The following is a 13,869-nucleotide window of genomic DNA, read 5'->3' on the forward strand; positions in this document are numbered from 1 at the left end:
TTTCCATTTCTTCATCTGTAAAATCCTGTAAATCATATATTATATAGAAATGTTGACAGGAAAATATGCTAATAGTAATCGCAACGATGGTGATGGTAGCCTTCAATCAGTGGGGTTATTCTCATGATCATTGTTATCACAATTTGTGTTCACACTTGGCCTTATACTCCTCCTCCTCCAGGGTACAGCACCCTAGGGTAGACTTGCCTTTCTTAGCTCTTGCCCTATTATGGGGGAGATCTGTCTCCTTATGCCAGTTGTAGCTATTTGCAGTCCAGCACACTGTAGCTACAGCAGCTAAGTGGAAACCCACTGCCTCTGCTGGGGTTGACCAGATGATCAAACGTTGGCATCCACGGTTGCATTTCTGCTTACGCCTAGAATAACACGTGCAGCAGTTCAGCCCTTCAAGACCATGTGCCTGCTGTGTGGAAAAGTAAGCAACACGGGTGTTACTCATACCTAAGGGCAGCAATGAGGCCCAGGGATACTCAAATGATAGCCCCAGAATTGCACTAGTTACTATGCGGCTTTGAACAAGTTCCTTTTTCCTCTCGGTGTGTCAGTTTCTTGCTCTGAAAAATAGGAGTGGCTGATCCGGAAAACTGAACACTCTGCTCAGTTTGGTGCTGCTGGTTCTCCAAACATCCACCCTCCCCACCCCAAGCAAGATGCCTTGGGGGCTGATATCATGCCTGCCTTTTCCCACAGACTCCAATGTCAAAGTCAGGGCTCTGAGAGATGCCACTGTGCTGTAAGGGACCTGAGAGTCTGTTCTGGCTGCTGCCCACCGGAGATCCCTTCAGCCCCGCCCCCCAAGGGTTGTAAGTTTCCCCATTTCTCCTCCTGCCACCGAGAACTTTAAATAGCCTCCAGCACACTATGTGGGTGCCAGAAGTTTTAATTAAATAATGTCCAGCTGTCAGAAAAGCTGTTATAAACGGTCCTTTTGTCTGCACCACTGTCTGGGAAGCCAGGAAGGAGAGAAGCTAGTGGGTTATAAATACGAAGGCAGAAGTTCAGTGGGGAGCCTGGGGGCAACAGCTTTTAGGCACCCTGAAAGCCACTGAAGGGATTTATTTATTTTTAATATGTGATTAGTCCATGGAAGGGCTCTTAGCCCTGGCTCCGTGACTGCATGTGCATAGGGGATAACCTGAAAAGGACTGGGCAAACTGGGGTCCTTGTGAAGGGGTGTCTCTCCCAGACTGCAATCAGTATCCCCTTTTACCATCCAGGTGGGAAAGTAGAAGGCAGGGTGGGTGCTGGCAATTCAGAGACAGTTCTCAGATGAACTTTCGTGATCACTTCCCTCTTCCCCTCCCTTTTTTTGGTCCCTCCTTCCTCTCTTTCAACACATACTCTTGAATCTCTATGATGTTTGAGAGTTCTCTCTAACAAAGAGGAATATATACATACTTGTGGAGTATGCATTAAGTGCTAGGTATTTTATGTATATTACTCCATTTAATTATTGTCAAACACCCAGAAGATAACTATTATAAAGAGTGATATTGTCGATGAAGAAACTGAGGCTTGTTGAGATTAAACAATTTGCCCGGGTCACATAGCCAGTAATGAAAGGGCTGGGGACTAGAACTCCATTAGGCTGCAGACAATATCTTTTGTGTATTGTCTTGCTGTGGTGCTGCTGCAAAGGTGCCTGGCACAGATAGAACTGGAGAAATATTTACAAAAGGAGGAAAGGAAGGGAGGGAAGGGGGATGGAGGGTAGCAACTCCATTCTGTCACTCACCAGAGCCAACAACCTTTCCATCATGACACATTGTCTCTGGAGAGCACAGGCAGGCAGGTAGAAACCAGTTAAAATGTATAAAACAGTTGAGGGAAAGGCGTTGCTAAAAGGTGCATAAAAACAACATGATTAGGAAGCAGAAAGTTGGTTTCAAGAGTCATAGAGGAGGTGGAGCTAAAATGCTATGGGTAGTCGGAAGAGGGAGGTATGACTTCCAGCTACAGGAATGGGGGACTCCATGGAGGAGGCTGAATTTGCGCCTTGAAGGATGAGTGGGATTTGGACATTGAGAGATGAACGGCAGGTAGGCTCATCAGACAGAAGAGATGAGGAAGAATCATGAGTAGCCTGTCAAGGAAGAGATAGACCCATGGTCAGGGCATCTGGGAACCACCGGATTGGAACCTGAGCTTCATGGTGTCCTGGTGAGGTGCCTGGGACTAATCTGGCAATGCCATGGGTGAGGGAGAGGTGGCCAGGGCTAAGGCAGCCCAGGCTGAGTGAGCCTGAGTCTGTGAGTACATGCGTGCATGTGTATATGCATGTATATGCCAAGGGGGTGGTTGGTACTTTTGCCTGAGCTTAGGTGCCATTAGATGCAAGTGGAAATTTGTCTGTTTCTTTGGTGGATCTGTTATGTACAGGTCTGCCATTAACCTCTGTCTGGGCATTCACAGAGATCTGATGGTGGGTTCTGATATCAGCAGAAACGGTATGGAGTGACTCCCAGGATGGGCATATTCTGGTGGGTAGAGGACTTAGGCCCTAGCCTGCCCCTAGGAGACAGGGTCAGGTATGGCACCACAATGGTGGTTTTGGGGGTAAGAGGGTGTAGCACAGGGACTTGGGAGCTGGAGGGAGCTAGTCAGGGATAAGGGCTCTGACTTCACTTCTCTTCATCTGTCCCCACCATCCTGCAACCTGCCACCAGCATAGACAGGCTGGCCTAGGGCCGAGGGGCAGTGAAGGCTTCTCAAGGCTATTATTGAGCTGTCCCTCGCTTCTGCCAGACGTTCTCTGAGAGTGATAGGAACACAGGTCATAGGAACAAACAGTTCACTGGTTTGGGGGAATCATTAAATAATGGTAGCCAGTGCCCTTCACCTATGTGGACAGGCCTGGCAGCATCCCCAAAGGCCAAATGGAAACTCCCGGGGCTGTTTCAAGAGGCATGGATGCTCAAAATGAGAAGAGCTGAGGTGGAGAGACCCAGGGTTACCTTGATGAGAGCCCTCCCCAGCACAAGACAAGAGCCCAGCCAAAGACAGCTGTCACTTTTGGGTGGAGAAGTCATCCCTTGATGGCCACAGAAGCCTGGCTCTTCCATTGACGGGGATCCCTTGATTCCACCTTTAGAGCAGGTGGTGTAGATAATTCTCCATGGGATGGGATTCAAGGGACATGGGTGGAGGATTCTAGTGACACTAGATACGAAGCAGGGATTCTGAATTTAGCATATCTGCCATCAAGCCCAGGCAGGTATCCTGGGTGGCCTTGGGCATGTCTCTAAATGTTTCTGGGCCTTGACTTTTATACTTACAAACATTTATTCAGCAAGCACCTTGGGAGCACCTACTGTATGCGAAGTGCTGTGTTAGGTACTGGGGAGCAGACAGCAGAGAAAAGTAAATGATCTCTGCCCCCATGGCACTCCCAGTTTAGTGGAAATAAACAAGTAGTCACATAAATAAGTGCATTATAATGCATCACAATAAATTCTCTGAGGCAAAGGTAGTGTGGGTCCATGGGAAAACCCCTGAGTTGGCCTAGGAACTGATACCTGAAGGGTAAGTACAAGTTATCTGAGTCAGACTTGGAGGAAGAGCTTGTGCAAAGGCCCTGAGGAGCAGAACATAGTAATATGTTTTAGGAGCTGAAGTTAAACCTGTGTGGCCCGATTGCAGTGAGCAAGGGGCAAAGCAGAATGACATGAGGCTGGGGGTGGAGGGCAAGAGACAGGATGATCACACAGGAGCCCTTCAACCATGAGAAAGATTGTGGACTTCACCCCATGATTGTTGGGAGGTCACTGCTCAAATCTGAACAGGAGTGTGATGATTAAATTCACATGCTAAAAATAAAATAAACAATCAGAGATGGAAAAAAACCAACAAAACCACAAAATACTTGGACCTCTCTGCAGGGGAAAAAAGAGATTTGAACAAGTATTTTCATGTTATAGCATTTACCCCCATGGGAATAATCTATTAGCAGAACAAAGAATTATGTACAAAAATATTCATTGTAGTTAAAAAGACCAAAACCACTCTGGCTGTTGTGTGAAGAGAATAAACACTAATAAGTCTCTTGTGTTTGCTTTGAGCTAAGAAAGACAGAGGCAGGGCCTCAGCCCCAGTGGGACCAGAAGCAATGATTCTCAACCTTGGCTGTACTTTAGAGACACCTGCCAAAACGCCCCCGCCCCCCCCAAAAGCCTTACCCTCCTGGTATACATGTCCCTAGGTAGACCCTCCCACAACAAATAAGACTATCCTGTTCAATGTAACCCAAGAGGGTATGTGGAGACAATGGAGTGTGAATTCCAAGGCCAGGCCAAGACAAAAGACATGGTGGCTTCTGTCTTGCTCCCACCTTCTTACATCCCTTGCTCTGGGGAAAGCCAGCTGCCTGTGGTAAGGATGACCAAACAACCCTATAGAGAGATCCATGTGGCAAGTTACTGAGGCCTCCAGTCAATAGCCATGTAGAAGAGCCATCTTGGAATCAGGCCCTCCAGCCCCATCTAATATCTTGACTATAACCTCATGAAGGACCCTAAGCCAGAACCACTAAGTCACTCCTAGATTCCTGACACACAGAAGGTATAAGAGGATGCCTATCTATTGCTTTAAGTCATAAAGTGATCTGCTGTGTAGCATTAGGCAATTGGTGTTCCTAGGGAGCTTTAAAAAATATTGATGCTCAAGCCCCATCCCCCAGAGATTCTGATTCTTTTGATCTAGGGTAAATTCCAGGCATTGGTGTGTCTAAAAGCCCTCAGATGACTCTAATGTACAACCAAGATTGAGAACCACTGATGAGTGTAGTGGGTAGGTCAACCAAGAAAACTTAAGCATGGTATTGCCTCAATTTCCAGAGCTAGAACTCAGTTTATGTTGAGGGTTCTATCCTGGGGGAAGGAAAAAGCCCAGTTTGTGGATTACAGCCCTGGGTCATTGCGCACTTATGGTCGGGTTGCCTAGTGTCCACTGCTTCTGACCAAAGGATACCTAAATTTCCCTGAGGATACAGGCCTATAGAAAGGATACTAGTGGCTTTAGCTGAAGGGAGAAGAGAAGACCAGCACCAGACAGATAAATCCACCTTCTACAGACCACAGCTTTGACCCATAAACCCTCTCTGCAGTCCTACACCTTCAGGATGAAGGTGTACAGGATGTTCAGTGTTCCAGTGATGGACAGCTCTCCTGATTCCTCCCACCTGCCATTGTGTTTTCTGCCCAGACCCTGTTCCTGCCTCTGAATATGCTCTTTGAAAACTTTATGAGCAATGATGACAGCTGACTCTGAAAACCTTTGTGCATCTTCAAGTTTCCATGGTTAACGGGACATTGTTCCTGTCTCTGAATAATAAGTCAGGGGGCCCGATGGTCTCTTTGCTCTCCTTCGTGTTACTTGCCTGATGAAACTTGCAATAAAGTAATTAAAATGATTGTAAAGGGAGCCCTAGGAGATGAAAGATGCTGATGAGACAGTCAGATGCTGTGAGCTCACCCAGCTATCTCAACGCTGCACGCCAGGGGTGAATGGGCTACTCTCCTGTGATTCTCCTAAGAATGGGCACTTGTACCAGCTGCATCCCTGTGATACCTAAGATGCTCAGAAGTACTGATAGATTTTTTTGAGCACCTGGAGCATGGTAGGTGTAAGAGATACAGAACGTAGTAAGATCCTTTTCTTCTTTTAAGGAGATCTTAGCTTGGCAGAAACAAATAAGGGAAGAGATAATAGAATGTGATGAGTACCACTCTCAGGGACCTGTGGAAGCCCAGAGGAGGCACTTCACTTGGCCCAAGAAGTCTCTGGAGGAGGTCAGATCTTAGGTGTTTTATTGCCTGGGTAAAGATGGTGGGAAGTCAGTACGAGAGGAATGGCAGGTACAATGTACAGGTGTAGGAGCTTGAGGCTCTTCAGGGAATTGCAAGCATCTCCTTGCAGGTCTAAATGCTTTCCTGGGACCTACAGCTTAGGGGGGCAGCCCAAAGGCAGCTGGCAAGCAGCACTTCTTTAGGCTGAGTACCAGGCTGTATATAGAAGGCATCCAGCAGGAAGAATTCACCATTTCCCATCACCCCACCCTGCTACATTCCCAGATCCTACTCTTGCTTTTCATCAACCATGGGTGACCCTCCCCTTCACTGCCCCGGCCAAATGTTTGTTTCAGCCCCACCTGCAGAACCAGCACTTTGATCTGCTTTGTCTCTGTTGCCTGATACACCAACCCCCTGGCTACTGGCCTGTGTTTTCCTCCTGTCTCCTGCCTACATCTTGTTGAAATTGGCTTCCATGTGATCAACCTTTCTGACTCTCAGATGGGCCTCAGTGCCTTCTCTTAGGAGCTGTATCCATAGACAGCCTTAGAATTTGTAAGTGTTCTTCCTGGACCAGGAGCTAGACAGAGGAGGCCTGGGAAGGGAGAAACCCAAATGCCTGAGGGGATTCCAGGAGACACGCCTGGAAGGAAAACCCTGGGTAAGAAGGTAAGGGGGTCCTGGGTATTTCCTACTTCCTGTCATTGGCCCTAGAACAGAAGTCACAGTGTAGGCATGTTCTGTGGATATAGAGCTAGGAAGATTGTGTAAATAGGTCACCTGGTCAGTGAAACAATGGAGGGTGCTGGGGCACAGCAAACAGGAAAGCCCACACACCTATCTAATGGGGGATGCTGCTACTTAGTTCCGCTGTTCCCCATTCCACATGGGAATGCAGGTGCAGTGTAACTAGACATAGGAATTTCTCAAGATAAATCCCAAATATGGATTTTAATGGAAAATAGTAGGCTGTTAATTCAAATAAAAACAAACAAAAAACACCTGTACATAGAAAAGAAGGCAGCATGGTTTTCGAATTTCAGCAATTCCCCCACAGAAAGATGGGCAACTAGAGACCAAACCCTCCAAAGCTACAGACGTTGACAGCAAAGCAGGTGATGAGGTACCCCCAAGAAGCCTAACACACGAGCAGATGGGGACAAATCGTTAACAACCCTAAGCCCTGCAAGGTCTCAGCATCTATGTGGCAGGAAGCAGAAGGAGCGGTCAGGTGTTTGCTGGACCTGAGAAAAGAACAATACGCAAATGGCCAACTGAGACTCACTGGAAAGTTCTATGGAGGCAGGAGAGTTTCATAGTGATGGGGAGGAAGGGGGAGAGACACCCTTTTAATTGCTGCAAGGATGGCTGCCAAAGAGGTCCAGTAATCCCACTCCCTTTTAGGGTCTGGGAGGAGGTGACTTGTGTCCCACCGGAGTTCCAGGACTGTCTGCTGTGCTGACTCAAGTCTGCCATATTAATAAAGAGACAGGGAAGGTTGGCACCACCATCCCTAATACACACTCACGTCCTTCCCACCCGGCTCCCACGACTCCTCTCGGTGGGCCCTTGCCCTGCCTCATTTGCCCAGCCTTTGCCAAAAGAAGTGGGGCAGCCAGTGCCTCAGAACAGAGGGGGAAAGGAAAGCCAGCCAATTGTATAGCAGCCGGCTGTGCTACTCCCCATGACAGGCACCTTAACATCAGCCTCCACAAGTTTCCCCTGGATCCTAAAAGAAGGAAAGAATGGGTTCTCCCACTTAGGCGCAACAATTTTGTGCCAGGAAAACACACCTTTCTTTGTTCAAAGCACTTTGAAGCCTCCTGTTTAGACTTAACAGGACAAACTTGGCCACTTAAAATGGATGCCGTTCCAACCGTTTTTGATTGGTGTACCCACTGAAAGTCTGTGAAACTCAAATCAAGGAGTCTTTTGAAGGAAAACAACACTTGTGCTCCAACAGGACCTCCTCGTTTAAGATCAAACATTAGAAGTCAGCAAGTACTACTTGAATGCAGTTATGCTTTTAGAAATCTTTTGAAGGCAAAAAGAAAAAAAAAGGGATAATTACACTGGAAAAAGAAATAACAACCTTAAGAAAGACGATGAAAACTTGCTTACAAAAAGAACGCAGAGCAACACGAAGACGGATCAAAGTCACGTGCTTGATGGAGACTCTGGAAGCAAAGAACGAATTAGCCCAGGACATAGCAGAACACATTTTACCAACTGCCTTAAGTGGTTTTCCTCTGGAAGATTTCGAGATTCCTGGACAAGATCAATAAGATAATTACCAGACATTACCAATTCTGTAAAACAGACCAAGAGGACCTTCATTTAAAATTAGCCTACATAGGGGCGCCTGTGTGGTTCAGTTGGTTGAGTGTCCGACTTCGGCTCAGGTCATGATCTCAAGGTCAGTGACTTCGAGCCCCGTGTCAATCTCTGTGCGGACAGCTCAGAGTCTGGTGTCTGCTTCAGATTCTGTCTGTTTCTCTCTCTCTCTCTCTCTTTCTCTTTTAAAAATAAATAAACATTAAAAAATGCTTTTAAAGGACTATGACAACATGTTTCATTTATATTAAAATTTTTTTTGTACAAATGTTGGGAGAGTACATTCTATGATAAGTAGGAGTTAACTAACATTAAATATGAGTTAAAGAAAGAAAAGAAACTAGAAGGTCTGCCCAGTCGACTAGTGGGTGAATGCAAGGGGTCTGTGACAAAGGTCTGAAGGGATGGACCATTCTAGACTCTATGACTGTTCAAAACTGACTGGCCAGGGATCCCCAATGTTCATACTGATGAGAAACTGCTGGGTATGGGATCAGAATTGAGTGGAATAGGGATAATAGTATAAAAAGAAAGAGTCCATATAAAAATGGGGTGGGGCCGTAGAGCCAGAACATCTCAGAAGGCGAGCTGCCATGTTTTTAAATACTACACAAACACAACCAAAGAGGGAGCCCTGTGGAGTTAGAAGGCTACCCTGAACGAAGGCCTCCTTCACAAGGTTCAGGAACATTGCATTTACATAAAAACAAACATAAAAATGTCAAGGGTGAAACCCACACAGAATTATTATTAGAACAAAGAGACTAAGGAAGAGAATAACATCTTTATAGACAGCGAAAGTGTGCCAGAGAGAGGTACCTACAAAATAAATCAAAACTGTAACCTATTACTTCAAAATGAGCTAAAAGACATTAAGGAAATGACATCATCACCCACATGAATGAGAATAATAATAATCATAACCTCAGAGATTACCTGACAAATCACAGAAAGGAATTGGAAGAACAAAGTTGTTTCAGAAAGGAAGACCCAAAGTAGAGGGAACGTGAGAGTGAATAGATATAATAAGTAATGCCTTATAGATAACAGAAGGTAAATAGGAAGAAATTCATAAGACTCAAAAGAAGGCAGAAAAAAAGAGAAGATAAAAGGAATTTGAGAGAAAATGAAAATACTAAAAGATGCCTGGAATATTTTGTATGTGGCAACTGTGGTCCCGGAAAAAGAAAACCAAAGCAAGGGGGATAGAGCAAATACTAGAAATGATAATTTAAGGAAACTTTCCCAAAATAATAACAATAATTAAAGATCTGACCCTACACATTGAAAGAACACACGCACACAGTGTGTGAAAAACTCAGTGAAAAACTGAGGCCGAATGATTGATAGCAAGATGTCTTGGTAAAATCGCTTCACGTGAAGAAGAAAATAAAAAAAGGCAGAAGAAAATTATTCAGGCATCTAGCCAAAAACCAGGAAATGGCTTATAAGGGAAAGAAAAATCAGGTTATCAGACTTTCTGACAATAATGCTTTATGTTAGAAGAAAATGAAGTGACGTTTTTACGGTACCTAAGGAAAGCAAATATAATTCAGGAGTTTTATATCCAGAAAAACTGGCTTTTGTGTACAAAGGGCACAGGTAACTATTATCTGCATGTAAGAACTAAGGAATTTTATTCCTAAGAGCTCTTCCCAAGGGATTTACTAGATAATAAGCTTCACATAAGCAAAACAATCAAAGAGACATTGATATATATGATACGCTAATATAAAAGTAGGTTTGAAGGAGAGCCAAAAGGCAGAGGGTATAGTCTGCAAGGCTATATGATTTGAAAATACAGGTACAATACAATTACACAAGTTCAGGAGACAAGGAGGGGGACAATGCATATGTTTTTTCTAATTGTTTTCAGTAATCATATTTGGACAGTAGCATTTGTATTGTTTTTCTGAGACTGTTGAGTGGGTAATATGAGGTAAAGCAAATGATGAATCACAATTAATCATTGAATCACAATTAATCATTCTAACCTTATTATCTCCTACATCCTCAAGAAACCAGGAGGCTCAGTTTGGCAGAAAGGAGATACAGATGCAAATATATACACTTTATTTATAAATGTGTAAGCATGATTATGAACACAAATATTTAAATATATGTGATAGGTTTTAATCCATTTCAATATGCTTACTGAAGTTCAGATAGACTCATCTTTGGTCAGTGGGAGTTGTTTATATGTATATATAATTGGTTAGCTTGGGAAGATAATAGGGAACAGTTCATTATCTTGAAATTGGGTGAAGAAAGAGAATGGGGGCTCCTGGGTGGCTCAGTCTATTAAGTGTCCAACCCTTGGTTTCAGCTCAGATCAAGATCTCATGGTTTGAGGGTTTGAGCCCTGCGTTGGGGTCTGTGCCAACAGCTTGGAGCCTGCTTGGGATTCTCTCTCTGCCCTCTACCACCCCCTTCTCTTTCAAAAATAAGTGAATGAACATTAACAAAAAAAGAAAGAGAATGGATCAAGCATTTATTCTGCTTTTCTTATAGGGAAAGTGTCTCTTTATAGAAGTCTTTGAAATAATAAATGGAAAAGAAGTGATTACATTAGAATGTCATTGTAAACTCTAACAAATGATGAACTTTAAGCATTGAATACCAGTGGCTGGAAGCATCATGAAAGGAAAAAAGACATCTGTTGCCTCCTGATGTACTACTTGTGGTCTAGCCAAAGGGGTCAGACCTGAGTGTGGTTGGGCCTCTGGACCCAGTTATCCTTTTGCAAGAAATGCAGGGGACAGTGGAGAGGGTTGAACTGTCTCACGAGTGAGCAGTGGGCAAACCCTAGACAGGATACATTGTGTGAACCATGAAGGGTTGGAGAGCAACCTGTAGTGCCTTAAACAGGCAAGACTAGACTCTGGTCACTAGTGACTCTGGTCACTCTGGTCACTTGGGGGATAAAACTATAGGGAAAACATAAAGGATGGTTTACTGTAAAAGTCAGAGTATAATTCCTTTGGGGTGGAGGGGAGAGGTTGGTGACCGGAAAGAGACACGTGGAAGGGACTGCTGGGGTCACTGGTGAAGTGCTATTTCTTCACCTGCATGATGGTTATGAGGGTCTTATCACAATATTGTAATATTTTCTTCAAGCTATAAATTTATTTTGTGTGTTTTTTTGTATTAGTTTTATTTTAAATAAAAAGGATGGGGTTTTTTTTTGGTTTTGTTTTAAAGTGTATTTATTTATTTTGAGAGAGACAGAGACAGCAGGAGTGGGGGGAGGTGCAGGGAGAGAGGGAGACGGAGTACCCCGAGCAGGCTCTGCCCTATCCGTGCAGAGCCTGATGCGGGCTCGATCCCATGAAACTGTGAGATCATGACCTGAGCTGAAACCAAGAGTGGACACTTAATTGACTGAGCCACCCAGGCTCCCCCAAAAGGTTTGTGCTTTAATTTACATATCAGTTTTTAAAAATTTTTTAAATGTTTCTTTATTTTTGAGAGAGAGAGAGGCAGAGAGCCAGTGGGGGAGGAACAGAGAGGGAGAGAAAGACATGAAATTCGGAAGCAGGATCTAGGCTCTGAGCTGTCAGCACAGAGCCCGAGGTGGGACTCCAACTCACAAACCGCAAGATCATGACCTGAGTGGAAGTTGGAAGCTTAACCCACTGAACCACCCAGGTGTCCCTTAATTTACATAAGTATGTAGGACAAAGGTAACATATCTACTGGACCCCTTTGGTCCTTAAGACCTCCTTATTCCAATTCTCCCTGGCAGGACAGACACTGGGTACTGGTTCTAACATGGATCCCCAACTTCATATTCCCCTGCCTTTTAGACATTTAAAGAGATTATCCAGAGAACACGTAGAAGTCACGAGAGTAAATTAACTATGGGCTTTTATTAGGCAGCCAAGAATGAGCTGAATAATAAAATAAAACTTGGCTCAAAGTAGAGGGCTCCTTGCATTTGACATTTTTACTTTATTCTAACCAGGAGCTCTCTGGGACAGTTCCAGAAAATGTCATGAGAAATGTATATTTATAATGGTGGCTCAATATTGTTAGGTGAATTCTACCTTAACATCCAATATGCAAAATTTCATGGTAATTGTGATATTTCCATCACAATGTGTATTTCCATCACAATCAGGATTCTTCCCTTTAAAGATGGGTTTGGCTTCAAGATTCCTTTAAATGGCAGCTGGCAGGACAAGGTATGCATTTGTTTACAGAACCGTAATTGCTTAACAGTGTGGAGGGAGGTATGGGCTGTTCAATAATTGTGCCAGCCCGTGACAAAACAAGGCCTTTACACAGAGGGGACCCATGGTTGGGAGGGCCAAGATGTATATAACAATGCAAAGAATTAGGGAATGTCCTTCATTCCTACTTAGGACAAACCCCCAACTTTTCTCCTTCATTAGCTTGGGTCTTCACACAGTAGGACAGAACTACTCTGCTAAGAAAATCAGTGCGTTCAGGATTTCTGAATCATTTTGTTAAGCACATTTCTAATTGTTCAAATTAGTCATAAAGGCTGTTTTTGCTATTTTGGGGCTCTTGAGCATCTGAGTTCCCTTCCTATGTTTGGAGACTTCTCTGTGGTATGAATTTTAGGGAGAAGAAGAGACTATCTTTCACTGTAACAGCTGAAAAGGCCAATTACTCATTTTCCCTGTCTCCTCTGTGGCTAGGAGGCAGGCACGTGACTTGAGTTCAGCCAATCACAAACATTCACTCCAGACTTTGTGGCCAAGAAACAATGATGGCAGCGAATTCTGGAAGCAGTAGTGAGGGGTGCAGTGGCATCCTGTTTCTACGGACGGGGTGGCTGACTCATTTGTGCGAACTTCAGTGTTTTGGGTTCCATGGTGGCAGAAGCAGTGTTTTTCACTGGTCTCGTTCTAGGGTGTGGGCTATATTGCACAGTCTACCTGTGTTCCTGCTTATTTTCCGAGGATTATTCTAATCTACAGTCTTCTTGGCAATTCTTTGAGCACCCCAATATCTTTCAACAAAGTCTTCTCTATTTAAATCATCTGGAATCTTTTTTTTTTTTTTTGTAACTTTCAATTTAGAAATCTGGCTGATAACATGGTTTGAGGCAATGCTATGATAAGTCACTTGGCATGAAAGATGATAAGACCTCACAGAAGGCAGATAAACTGATCTTTATGAGAAAGAGGAATATATATATTTTGGGGTATTGAAGAAGGAGTGGAGAGAAGGACAGAAAGAAGAAGAGAGGGTAGGGAGTTGAAACAAGATAAGGTGAAGGACCTGTGAATATTTCCTGAGATGGCTTAAGAGGATGTTAAGAAAATCTAATGTTCCATGTAAAGTTGCTTTAAGTGCTCTAGTATAAATTACTTCCCTCTTCCTCAGCGCCATAAGTGTCTAGAATAAAGAGCCAGAGGAGCACAGGAGAATTTAAGTCCTTTGGATGTTTTCAAACATTTTCAGGAGGGAATGCTACAGAGTGATGAGAGGGTTCAAGAGGTTACAAGATCCTGGGTGGCCTCAGGATCTACTTAGGAGTAGTGGAGGAAGCATTACTGCTCCTTCCAGTGAAGAAGACAACGAACTTGAGACACGGGCATGTGGATGGGAGTCAAGGGTAAGAAATGGTGGAGACATTTCTTGAAGACAAGAAATGAGGCTATACACAACTGGGGAAAGAAGATACAAAGCAGGGCAATTGGATTCTAATGGGTTTTAGTCCTTTCATTTTTAATTAGATATTTCCAGGTATAATTTA

The 13,869-nt window shown here is 44.1% G+C and overlaps 1 protein-coding gene and 1 pseudogene across 1 annotated transcript in view; one reads left to right on the forward strand and one right to left on the reverse strand.

Annotated features, from left to right (window-relative positions):
- Positions 1-13,869, reverse strand: part of ASIC2 (acid sensing ion channel subunit 2) — a 1,009,280-nt gene that overhangs the window by 391,621 nt on the left and 603,790 nt on the right. The window lies entirely within an intron of this gene.
- Positions 87-8,148, forward strand: LOC122486006 (annotated as a pseudogene).

This window comes from Prionailurus bengalensis, chromosome E1, assembly GCF_016509475.1.
Source record: "Prionailurus bengalensis isolate Pbe53 chromosome E1, Fcat_Pben_1.1_paternal_pri, whole genome shotgun sequence".
Taxonomy (NCBI): Eukaryota; Metazoa; Chordata; class Mammalia; order Carnivora; family Felidae; genus Prionailurus; species Prionailurus bengalensis.